The sequence below is a fragment of the Barbus barbus genome (genome assembly GCF_936440315.1).
Source record: "Barbus barbus genome assembly, chromosome: 3".
In the NCBI taxonomy this organism is placed as follows: Eukaryota; Metazoa; Chordata; class Actinopteri; order Cypriniformes; family Cyprinidae; genus Barbus; species Barbus barbus.
Window position 1 is genome coordinate 22,202,807 of NC_136731.1, and position 13,542 is coordinate 22,216,348.

Sequence of the window (13,542 nt, forward strand, 5' to 3'; positions counted from 1 at the left end):
ACCCGTAACACAATGGGCCAAGGCCGTTTAAGCAGCCTAGCTCTGCTGGCCATTGAGAGGACACTGGTCAAGTCACTGGAAAAGACGCCTAGTTGGTACGACAGGGTCACAGAGCATTTTCTTGAAAATAATTTACGTATAAATAAATGGACAATTTTTATGATGTAGGCCGAAAATGAGCTTCCCCTCTTTGAAAGACCAGCAGCCACCACTAGCTCTGTACATCGCTGAGTGTAAAATTTAAAGTGACTGAGATCTTTGCTCAGGGGCAATCGTGCATAGAGGAGATTGGGCAGATGGAGAGAGTGTGAGAATGAAAGAGAACAAGAGAGGGAGGTCCTGCTTTTAAAACCACCGGATGGGAAGTGGCTCTTCTGGGTCAAACAGAGGTAACACTCCACAGCACATTGACATAACTACCCATTATCAACGCTCCCGCGTTGAAAGAACCAGTTCTAATGAAGAGAAGGTTTTTAAGACAGACTTGCATGTGAGAATGCAGGCCCAGTGGATTTATGGTGGAAAACAGTGTTAGTGAGTGTGAGCCTCTACTGATATTTATTGAAATGTTGTCATCATTTACTCATGATTTTACCACTTATATCATTCATATTGTCACAAAATTAGGAGTGTTTAACATCAAACATCAAAATAAGTGTTCAAAACATGGAAATAAGTGTACTTGTTTAAAGCATGACAGAAGATTAAAACATCACTTGAAAGCTTCACTCTAATTGATTACAAAATTAAAAGCTTTCTTAAGTGGCCTTTTATTTAATTAATATTATATCTGCAAGTACAGTTTAAAAAAATATTCTTTACAAATCTGAAGAACACTTCAGAGTGCATGATTTGTTCAAGTTCAGAGCAATAAATAAATATTTACAAATGAGTTTGAGTGCACCAACCTACAGTGCAGATGTCTGACCAGGTGCATGAGCCGACAGCGCAAGCGACGGTGGAGGTTACCGTGGAGACTGCGGGGGCTAAGGGAAGCCCCATCCATCCCGCCTCCGCTGAGGGTGAGTCGGAAGAGGATCTCATAGACTGGGTTTCAACAATTCAAGTTTGTTCATCATCGGCTATCAACATCTGGCAAGAAATCCCACCCAACCTCCCTCTCCCACCGCCTCTCATTGATCTGGTTCCCTCGGATATATCCCTCTCGCTGGACATGGTCAGCCCATCCGCTCACCCTCAGCTCACCATCTGTGGGGTGGGATCGCCGCTGGCCTACCCATCTCCAGCTCCTGTGGCGTTGAGTCTGGTGGTTCCCTCTTCTCCGCCAGCAGCCTCCGAGACCCAGACTCCGCCTCAGTCCGGCGACCCAGCGGCTCCACCATGCCTTCCAGCTCCCTCGTCTCCACCGGATCCTGTCCGGCCACTGGCTCCACCAGGCTCCCTCGTCCATCCGGCTCCGCATTGGTCAGTCGTCCCCCTACCTGCACCTCGGGACTACACTCCTTTGGCTGCGCCCCGTCCCTTCGTCCCTCCGGCTCCGTTGGGCTCCTCCTTCCCTCCTGCTCCACCTCTGTCCTCTGTCACTCCGGCTCCGCCGCGGCCATCCGGATCTCCGCCTGCGCCGGGGTCGCCGAAGCCATCTGCTCCGCCGTGGACCTCCGGATCTTCGGCATCACCCTGGATCTTCGGCTCTCTGTCGCCGCCTCGGGCTCCACCTCCACCAGCTCCGCCGCCGTCGGTCGGCTCCCTGGAGTCGTCAGCCTCTCTGCCACCAGGGTTCCTCCCTCCGTCCGCTCCACCGGGGGCCACCGCAAGGACTGTGGCCTGGGTCCTATCCGGCTTCGCCTACTCCAGCTCTCTACAGCCTCCGTCTTGGCTCCTCCCCCATCCATGCCTCCGTGGTCCCTGTCATGCCCGTCCAAGCCCTCTGTCCCGCCATGGCCACCGGACCTCCCTTGCCCCGGTCCTGTACTAGCCTCCAGGGCGCCCCCCCCCCTCCCCGGTAGTACTGTTACAGCGTGGGACGCGCCTTCCGGGAGGGGGGAGTAGTGTTATATGTCTGGACTTTAAGTTTGTATCTTTCTGGTTTTTCTGTCTGTTCCTGAGTTTCCTTATTTGGTTTTAGTTCCTAGCTTGTTTAATCGTCACCTCATCAAGTCATTATTAGTTAATCCCCGTCACCTGTGTGTTGCCTTAGTTACAGCCTATTTAAAGTTCCCCTTTGGTTTCAGTCGATGTCGGTTATTGTGAATGTTACATGTTCCTACTTATCTGTTAATAAAGCCGTCATTTTTGGATTATTCTGTCTGCCCAAGTCTGTTCTGCCTGCCTGGAGGGATACGTAACAGTTAAAGGTATTGTTCACCCAACAAATGAAACTTCTGTCATTATTTACTAACCCTCATGTCGGTCCAAAAACTGTATGATTTTCCATTCATCTTCGGAACACAAATTAATTTTTTAATATTCTCTCATCTTTTTTTGTCCATCCACTGTAAATCCTTGAAACCAAAAATCCACATTTTCAGGCTTTAAAAATACATGAAAAGATGTAATCCAGTCCAAAAAAGAAATCCATATAAATTAAACATTTTACACCAGGTCTCTAAAGAGATGCAATAACTTTATATGGTGAACAGATAATATTTCCTAGTGAATTGGTACTAAACCAGTGTGTGGAAATAAATAGTTCTGTACTGTAAGTGGGCACAATAAATGATTTAATTTTCCACTTTTATGAATACTACATTTCAAGTCAGTGAGCCTAATACCTAAAACTGGAACATATTTACATTTTTGAGTGTATTGCCTTGGGTAAATCTGGTCACTATAGAAGATTTCTGAATCTTCAATCACAGTGAAGATTTCATTAGCTTGAGCCTATCCTGTCGTTCATGATGCTCACTTTATGAGTTGCAATGACAAATGAGTTATTCAGTCATTGTACAATCTAATTGTGGTAATGAACAAAAATGCATTCAATACGCCACTTATGGTATTACCTCACACTGACAGCACTGACATTTCTCCAGGGACCGAATATCAGGCCAATTTACAATTAACGATAAACCAACACAACAGAACAAACTCAGCCCACTTACTTTGTCAACATGAGTCAAGGTAAGCCAGTTTAACTCAGAGAAAGAGGTTTAAGAGCTTCATGTGTAAGAAGTGCCCATAATCACATCATGAATGAGTCCATTAAGCTCTAATGGAACTGATAACAACCTGAGAGGAAGCAATGGTCCCATTATGAACAATATTTATAGCAGATACAAAATTGCACCCCTATCATTGTCATTATGACTTTTAACAATTATGTCTGTATGTCATGAGCATAAAGAAATAAAGGGACGGAAATTGCACTTCACGTTGCCATTTCCAGTTTTATTTGATGGAGGGCACGGCTGGTTGTATGTGTGCTGTTTTACCAGCAGGTACAGATGTAAACAAAATATCTAAGTGTTCATTCAAAGCCTAGTTCATCAAGGCACTGATCACTGAGATTAATCAGCACATATTATTTAAGTGCATAATGTGCGAATGTCACAAATTCCCTTTCAAGTTCATTTATCCAGATTTAAATTGTGTCCCTTGAAATTTTGTAATACTTATTCATGTAAGAATTACTTAAATAAGGAATAATTGACAACAGACCATTGACATATTAGAAAGCAATGCACACCCGAGGTTGTGAATTAAATCTAATTATTACACTGCTTGGTGGAATTCTTGAATCTGATTGGTCAGTCGCAACATTCCAAAGTATGCTATTCCTCAACAACAACTGGTAAAACAACGAGAAAATAAGACTTTATTAATTGATAATTGTCACAAATCTGGTTTGTGGCCTTCTGTCCGACTGCCACAAGAGGTCGCCTCTCCATCATATTGACTCACACCACACATCACACTAGACAACAGTTCCCATCATCCAATGCACTGATGACACACACACACACACACACTCAGCTGATTGCACTGATTACACAGCTGATTCCCATCACACGCCTTACTTAAGTCATGAACTTCCTCAGTCAGATCCCCGAGTATTGTCTGTGTTTATCACTCTCCTAGTGATAGCATTCTACGGAGCCATTTCACTATCTTAGTTTCTAGTTGCTAGTCTCAGTTTCTAGTTCTAGACTTAGGCTACGTCCACACGAAGACGGGTTTCTCCGTATCCAATCTTTTTTTTTGCTTCAAATTCCGTAAACACGGAGTCGTCTCAGGAAATATCTGCGTACACACGGAATCACTGAAACTGACTGAAAACGATGTAGTACACATGCCAGACCAATATATGGCGCTGTAATTCTGCCACAGAGATACACAAAAAAACAGAGAAGAAGACTTGGACCATGTGCGTAAACCTTGCGCGCTGAATATAAACTAACACACAAAGCAGAAGATTTTGCTTTAATAAAACTAATGAGCTCAGTAGGTTCTGCAGCACGAACACAGGCACGTAGTCTGACATTGTTGTTGTTGTTGTCGCTGTTATGTGACGTAGCGGTGTCTGATTAGGGGCGAGACGTGGGCTGATGACGTCATCATTTCAGAAAATATACGGATTCGCCGTCCACACAAAAACATGAAAACGGCGTTTTCAAATTTATCCACCCTGGGACCCGGTTTCAAAAATGATCGGTTTCACTCTTCGAAAACGTGGGTTTCGTGTGGACGAAACGCCTATACGGTAAAAAATGTATGCGTATACAGAGAAACCCGTCTTCGTGTGGACGGGGCCTTAGTCAAGTCTAGTTGTGTTTCCTGATTTCCTAGTTCCTGATTCTTGCCCACGTATTTTGGATTAACACTTTTCTTGCTGTTTCGGACTGTGTTTGCTCCTCACCTGGACTTTTGCTCACGTTTTCGGATTCCCCTCTTGTCTAGTCTTCTGGATTATTGTAGCATCTGCTTATGATCCTTTATGGTCATTGTGGTTTTATGTCTTAGAGACCCCTTTTAACCTGTGACATTAGCTAAATAACTCACAGACCTGGCCCCAAATTCTACATTTATATGGTGCGTAATTGCCAGTGGTTGTTCCCCCCCACTGTCAGATGCTAAGCAGAATTGACTATCTGTTCTCTCCATCGGACTTCAAACACATTCCAAGAGAACTAAATGACCCTCCGTACCAGGCCGGGCTGACCAGTGAAATACCTATGCGAATACAACACACGCATAGAGACATTTCCTTTATTTAGACCATAATTAATCAGTTACAAAGGTATCTGGTATAGACATGTGTTGTTTGTATGTTTTCGTATTATATTAGCCTAGTGACCACTCGTTATTTGTATTAGTAAGCTCTAAATATTCATATTCAGGTGTATGAATGTATCTCTGGTTTAATATATGCTAGATGTTTCTTTCTTGATATCAAAATGATCTGCTCTTCATTTCTCAAACAATGATGTACACTGTGACCTCGTGAAATGCATCATAATATTCCTACAGTACTGTGGGAAGAAGTACACTGATCCAGCAGAAGTCATAAAACATGCAAATGGAGTGTAAGTGAGATAAAGGAACACTCTCCCGCCAAAACTATGTGCGTTGTTACTGGTCGAACTGACCAGAAATGGGCGTTGCTGGATCCAGATAAAACTTCTAACACCACCCAAAAGACCTCTCTTATCTCTACTTTCGGTGCCCTAGAGACACACAATCACCGTGGAAACTTTGTGACTCCCCTTCGGGGGAGTCCGAGCTCCTGGCAGCTTTAAGATCAGTAATTTTTGCGACTTAACTTCGGACCAATCAACCCGTGGCTGGAATGACAAAGCTTTTGCTCCAAAAGGAATTCATGAAGAATTAAGAAACACATTGCAACAAACCAGTGCAAGTAACCGCTTGATAGCTGTTTAGACGCGCTTCTAGGCTTCGACCACTTTTGATTAAGGTGATGTAATTCTTTGATGGTTCTAACAGGTTGTGTCAGCTGATGTGCAAATCCTGCCATTATGCTCTTTCTCTCACTTGCGCACGCGCGCGAGCGTTCTCTCTCTCTCTCTCTCTCTCTCTCTCTCTCTCTCTCCCTCTCTCTCACTCTCTCCCTCTCTCTCTCTCACTCTCTCCATGCCTTACTTGCGTTGGCATCTGTGTTTAATGTATGTATGTTTGTGTTTAGTTCAATGTTACATGTACCCCTGTAGTGTAGTTTAATAAACATCCATATGTATTCACACTTGGTCGTCTGTGTCTGCAGCTCACAGAACGAGGTCACTTTAACGTTCCGGTTTTGTTACACGCTCTATGAGTGATGTGTTAAGAAGGAGATTATTTTCAGTGACCAAAGAAATAATTTTCCTTAGAGTCAATAGACGATTGAAACTGTCCGTACTGCGGACGAACAAATCATTTCATTGTACTGATAATGCTACAGTTAATTCCTGAAGATGAATATATAATTGATAACAACCCGTTATGATAAATTATGTTCATCTTACTTTGAGCTAATTTGCTACATTATGTTTGCTGTCGTCTGACTCAAGCCCGTTTAGGATTGCTCTTCAGTTTTGCCCGTGCCATACCTGTTTGCTGTTGTTTGACCCTGCCTGTGTTTTGACTATGTCTATGAATAAAAGCTTGCACTTGGATCTGCTCGACTCAATAATTTTGTCACGAATCCGGTTCATGGTCTTCCGTACTCTCACCATCAGAGGTCGCCCTTCCATCATATTGACTCTTGCACCACACTACTGTTGCACTTCACCCACTGACTACAATTCCCATCATCCATTGCACTGAAAACACATATACAGCTGATTGCACTACTCACGCTCACACCTGAGAATTATCACACAATCACACACCCTACTTAAACCATGGACTTCCTCAAATTCAAATTCAAATTCAAATTTTATTTGTCACATACATATACATACATAGTACGACATGTAGTGAAATGTATTGTACGACTGTCCAACAAATTGTCCAACAAAATTAAGAAAAACCTCAAGTTTACAAAAATACAAATAGAAAAAGTACAGTAAACATATATGTAGAAATAAACTAGCAATAAAATAGAATAACAAATAGATATGAGAATAAAATAGATATGAAGAATAAAAATAGAATATGATTCTATATAGATTCTATAAAAAGTAAAGTGTATGTCAGTGATAAAGTGTCCGTGTGCTGTGCAGTGCAGTAAAGTGTATAAGTGAGTAAAAGGATACTAAAGACAAAGACAAATGGTATGTAAGTCCCACTCATTTATCCTTACGTAACCTTCTACAAATTAGTGCAGATTGTAATTGAAAAATGTGCAAAGTGGAAGTGTGGGGTGATGTGATTAGAGTGGAGAGAGGTTAAGACTCCGAATGGCCTGTGGGAAGAAGCTCCTCCTCATTCTCTCTGTGTTCGCCTTCATGGAGCGGAAGCGCCTCCCTGAACGCAGCAGAGAAAAGAGTCCATTGTTGGGATGGCTGAGGTCCTTCACTATCTTCCTGGCCCTGGTCAGGCACCGCTTGCTGTAGATGTCCTGCAGGTCAGGGAGCTCGGTGTGGATGGTACGTTCCGCTGAACGCACAACCCTCTGGAGGGCTCGTCTGTCCTGCATAGTGCAGTTCCCGAACCAGGAAGTGATGCTGCCCATCAGGACACTCTCGATGGTGCAGGTGTAAAAAGTCTTAAGCACCCGAGAGGGAAGTCTAAAGTCCCTTAAGCGTCTCAGATGGTACAGACGCTGCCTGGCCTTCTTCACCAGGGTGCTGGTATGACAGGACCAAGTCAAGTCCTGCGTGATGTGAACACCCAGGTATCTGAAGCTGTCCACTCTCTCCACTGGAGTCCCGCTGATCGTGATCGGCTGGTATGACCGCTCCTGCTTTGTACTGAAGTCCACTATCAGCTCCTTAGTTTTGCTGATGTTCAGGTGTAGACTATTCACCTGGCACCAACTCTCCAGGTTCTTAATCTCCTGTATGTAGGCCGTCTCGTCGTTGTCAGTGTCATCAGCAAACTTGATGATGGTGGTGGAGTTGGAAGTGGCCACACAGTCATAAGTGTACAGTGAGTACAGCAGGGGGCTCAGAACACAACCTTGAGGGGCTCCAGTACTTAGGGTGATGGAGGATGAGGTGTGTTTACCCATCCGTACGGCTTGCTGTCTGTCCTTCAGGAAGCTGGAGATCCATTGGCACAAGTATGTGCTGAGACCAAGGACCTCCAACTTGGAGGTGAGTGTGGAGGGAATTATGGTGTTAAACGCTGAACTGTAGTCCACAAACAGCATTTTTACATAATTCCCTTTTCTGCAGTCCAGGTGACTTGTTGTGGTGTGGAGGAGGTGTGAGATGGCATCCTCCGTGGAGCGGTTATGCCTGTATGCAAACTGTAGTGGATCCAGTGTGTCTGGTAGTGATGCAATGATGAAGTCTCTGACCAGTCTCTCAAAGCACTTCATCACCACTGATGTGAGGGCTACAGGGCGATAGTCGTTTAGGCAGGTGGGCTGGGGTTTCTTGGGGACAGGAACAATGGTGGACTGCTTAAAGCATGAGGGGACTGTGGACTGTTCCAGGGAGAGGTTGAAGATCTCAGTGAACACCGGTGCTAGATGGTCAGCGCAGGCCTTCAGAACCCGACCTGTGATGCCATCTGGTCCTGCTGCCTTCCTGATGTTCACTCTCCTGAATGCCCTCCTCACGTCATGCTCCGTGATGGTGAACACGTTGTCCTCACCGGCTTCCTCAGCGTGCATGCAGTTAGCACTGCTCTTCCTCTTCCTCTTCCTCTCTGCTGAGTATTGTTCTGCGTTTAGCACTCTCTAAGTGTTAGCTGCCTTACCGAGCCATTCTGTGTTCTCTAAGTCTAAGTCTAGTTTATTTTGTTTATAGTCTCGTTTCCTGTTTCCTGCCCTTGTATCATAGATTAACCCTTGTCTCACCGTTTCGGACTGTATACCTCGTTTGGATTATTGCTCAGGTTATCGGACTACCCCTCTTCTCAAGCCCTCTGGATATTGTTTGCTGATCGAGGACCCACGCATGCCCTAGGATTACTCTTGTGTCTTGCCCGTGTCATACACGTTTGCTAGTGTTTTGACCCTGCCTGTTATTTTTCTATGTTTCGTCAGTGCCGTTACAAATCTACAACTGTAATCATTATTTGCATAAAAAGGAATAAAAGTTGTTGGTGTTTTACTGTCTAGTGTTCATTCCAGTTGAAAACTATGATGAATTGTATAGGTACTTTTTTTGGAGTTTTGCAAAAATATAGAGAGAGGAACATTTTCCAGTGAGCCTACAGTATATGTTTTTGTGTCTTTTTATGGTTTTATAAATCCTGATAAAAAGCAGATCACACCCCCTTAAAAAAAAAGAGGAAAGCATTGTGTGTGGTATGGAAGATCAGGAATAGGGGTCATGACATTGATTATTTTAGCATGCATATTACTATCATACTATCGTATGAAATTGTGTGAATGGGATTGTATAAATTCATACAGTAAGATAGCAATATGCATGCTAAAAAAATCAATGTCATGACCCCTATTCCTGTTCTTCCATACCACACACAATGCTTTCCTCTTTTTTTTCTTTTTTTACGGTGGTGCGATTAGTCTGTTTTGATTGTAATGACATTTGAACACATTTGTGACACGACATACCAAAGCATTCGTCTAAGCATACAGTTCACATAAGCGACTGCAATTCTGTTCCAAGTGCCATATGCCTACGAACTCTAGTAGAGCATGATGAATGGTGTGGAAATGATGTAGGGCTCAGTGGACAGAAGGGGTTAGATAATGGACCACCTCATTTGGATTACAGCACTCTTGAATAGCAGTGCAGTTGCCAGGATAGAAGCAAACAAACAGTAATTTGAAAACACAGCAAAGACTACTATCTAGACCGTTATGAAAGAAGATCTCCCCAACCACACCAGATGACTATGTGTTTCAAGCATTTCACTGGCCTTGTTAGCCTCTAATAGTGAATCACAAATCACACTGTGAGGCAGACCAATGTGGTGATATGATAAATTATTAATGCTAGCATGTGATAACAATGCCCTTATCAGGTCTTATTCCAGCATCAGTCTCACACAAGCACAACAGCAGTTCCCCAGAGCATCAACACCTCTAAACATCTGCTTTTCCACACTGTGCTTCTTTCTCCTGCACAACAATCTTTAACAGAGGGGACAAGGTATTAAAGCCACAGAGGTGAGAAGTCTATGGTGAAACAGACAGATTTGTTTTTTGTTAAAGGCAGGACAGAAGCTTGGCCTACAGCCTTAAAGAGGACTGAGATAAATAAACTGATTAGAAAATCAAGCGTTAATGCATCGAAGGGATTCATGTCTGCTCAACGATCCAGTCCAGTGTAGACACAGGATTTGTTTAGGCAGGTTTACAACACTTGCTGTACTAAGAATATTAGAACATGGTGGGCTACATTTTCTAGCTACATGTTCTAAGAATTTTCCCTCAACAAACTTCTAATTTGCTGCTTATTCATAGTAAGTAGTTGTTGTATAGATGGTTGTGCATTAATATGTGCTTTAAAAGTATTAATAAACAGCCAGTATGCTAATATGTAGTATGCATCCTATAAGAAACTAGTTAATAGTGAATAGTGTTCCCTAATCTAAAGTGTTCCCAGATGGTCATACTTTATTTCAAAGTCCAATTTTCACTATTAACTACAACTTTCACCTCAATAAACTCCTAATTATCGGCTTATTAATAGTTAGTAAGGTATTTGTTAAGTTTAGCTATGTAACCTTCAAGCTAACCTTCAAATAGTTTTAAACATCTAGTCAAGGCTTTAACAAATTCACAGTAACCCACCCGATTATGTGATTTTGAATGAATTTGAACAAAGAAACTAGAAAAAAATATGGAGTTCCACCCCTAAACGTAACCATCAGTGAAGTGTAACCAGATCGTATGAAATTGTGTGAATGGGATTGTATAAATTCATACAATAACAATAGTTAAAGACTGTCACGGTGCACACAGCAAGGATGAACGAGGAACACGGAGACGGAGTCTTTACTTCAAACAAGACAAGGCAAGACAAGGCAAGACAAGACAAGACAAGACAAGACGGACACAGACAGGAACACCGGTGGGTAACGAGTAAACCAGACCACACGAAACTGAACAGGCAGGAACTTAAATACACAGGTTAATTACACAAACACAGCTGGACAAGAATTAACGAATGATCACATTAAACAAGGACAGGAAACAAACCAAATAAGGATACATGAGGCGGGAACACGTGACACACACGACAGAGGACTGACAAAGACAAACCGCATTATATATATATATATATATTAGTGCTGTCAAACGATTAATCGCGATTAATCCCATCCAAAATAATAAAGTTTTTGTTTATATAATATATGAGTGTGTACTGTGTATATTTATAATGTATATATAAATACAAACACATGCATGTATATATTTAAGAAAAAATATATTATGTTTATATATTAAATATATTTATATGGAATATAAAATATAATAATACAAATATATACATGTAAATATTTTCTAAATATATATTGAATATGTATTTATATATACATAATAAATAAACACGGTACACATACATATATTATGTAAACAGAAACTTTTATTTTGGATGCAATTAATTGCGATTAATCGTTTGACAGCACTAATATATGTATACATATACATATATATATATATATATATATATATATATATATATATATATATATATATATATATATATATATATATATAATTTTATTTATTTTTTTTACTTGATTTTATTTATTCACCATCTTGATATCATAATTAATAATAATAATAAAAAACATTGCACAAGCATATATTTTAATCTACAGCATGGCAGGCTTTTTCTGTCATATCTGGCCCCATGTCTGGCCAACCATACCAGCAGCTCTTCTACACAGCAAGCGAACTACACAACACAAAAATTAGAACACACCCATTACAATGAGCAAAGTTTCCACACCGTTTGTTTATAGTGTAGACATTGTATTTGATTATAATGGGAGTGTTCCAGATTTATTATTTTGCATCAGTCATTTGCAATGTAGCTGAGGTGTACTATAAAACACCAGCACTGTGATAAATTAAAATAATAATAATAATACAAATGTGGGCATTTTTAACAGGAAATATTCAATACATTCAACCAAAGACACTGCAGTCAAAGAAAAATATATTTTAGGGGCAAACAGGATATTTTATGACATTTTTGCAAAGAAAATTATTTGAAATAGTAGCATGTTTTTGAGTTCTCACCAACAAACTGATTTTAAAGGAACAGTTCACTCAAAATTTTAAATTCTGTCAATTCTGTCAAATCTTTTTTATTTCAAATGAGAAAATTAGATGATCTGTACTGCCAAGCACCAAAAATGTGCCAATATGATGTTTGGACTACTGTAAACTCCAAGTTTTCTGAAGTTATAAAATAGCTTTAGGTGAGAAACAAACCAAAGTTCAAACCCATTTTTATGAGAATCTGACATCATTGATTTTCATGTGTCATGTGACCAAATGCAACATGACCTGTTTCAAAATGGAAAATTTTTAATTTAAAAGCTACAGCTAAAAGGAAGATTGTCACGACAACTTAAATTTGTTGTCTGTCCTTTTGTGCTGATAGAGAAATAATACAGGGATGAAACATAAATGAATGACAAATTTAGAATTTTTGAGTAAGCTATTCCTATGTATACATCAATATAAGTTTTGACTGTTTCAAAATATCATACTTTCATGCAACACCATTACAATTCATATACTTAAAAATAATGGGTTCAGTTCATCAAATGCATGTTCTGTTACACAGATTCAGCTTTCCATCTCTCCTGCTTCCAAAGGATGGCTCGGGTTCTCCTCGGATACTCTTGGCAAGTTCATTCCTAGATATTCCAAGAGGTTCTGAAGTTTGAATGCAGAGGGATGAGCATAATCGACGCTTTGCCTCCCTCACTGAAGAATTTGGCATCACTTCAGTTTGGCTGCAAGAAACAGAGGCCTTACACTCACATGGAAACAGAAGGCAGACCCATATATGCATGATATATCGACTTCCACGATTACTGTCATGCTTGGATAACATTACATGATGCCAATTTTGGAAAATCTGTTTGAAATATTCAACAGGATGTTTTGTTTTGGCAGACAACCTCAAACAAATAAGTTCATGGTCTTTGATCCCTTGTGGCGATGAAGTATTTCCCTTTTTGAAAAAAGTCCAACTGGATCTTGCAACGTTTAACACTTTGTAAGCACTAAAGAATCTTTCATCTGCAGTTATTATAAATTAGCCACTACTATCTCACCTTTACCACAGAAAGACTGAATTTTCTCTCACTCAAAAGGCAAAATTGGTCAAAAATGCCAGTAATTTCTCTTTTTAGTTGACTGAACACTAAACCAGGACCAAAATGTTTCTCTCACTCTCCACGAAACATACACAAGCACCAAATACACACCATGTGCACAAATAACAGACATCACAAAACAAAGTCATTACAAATCTCAATAGGCATTTACCGATATCTACATATTTAACAATTAGAATAATTATAAATTAAAGTGTGCAA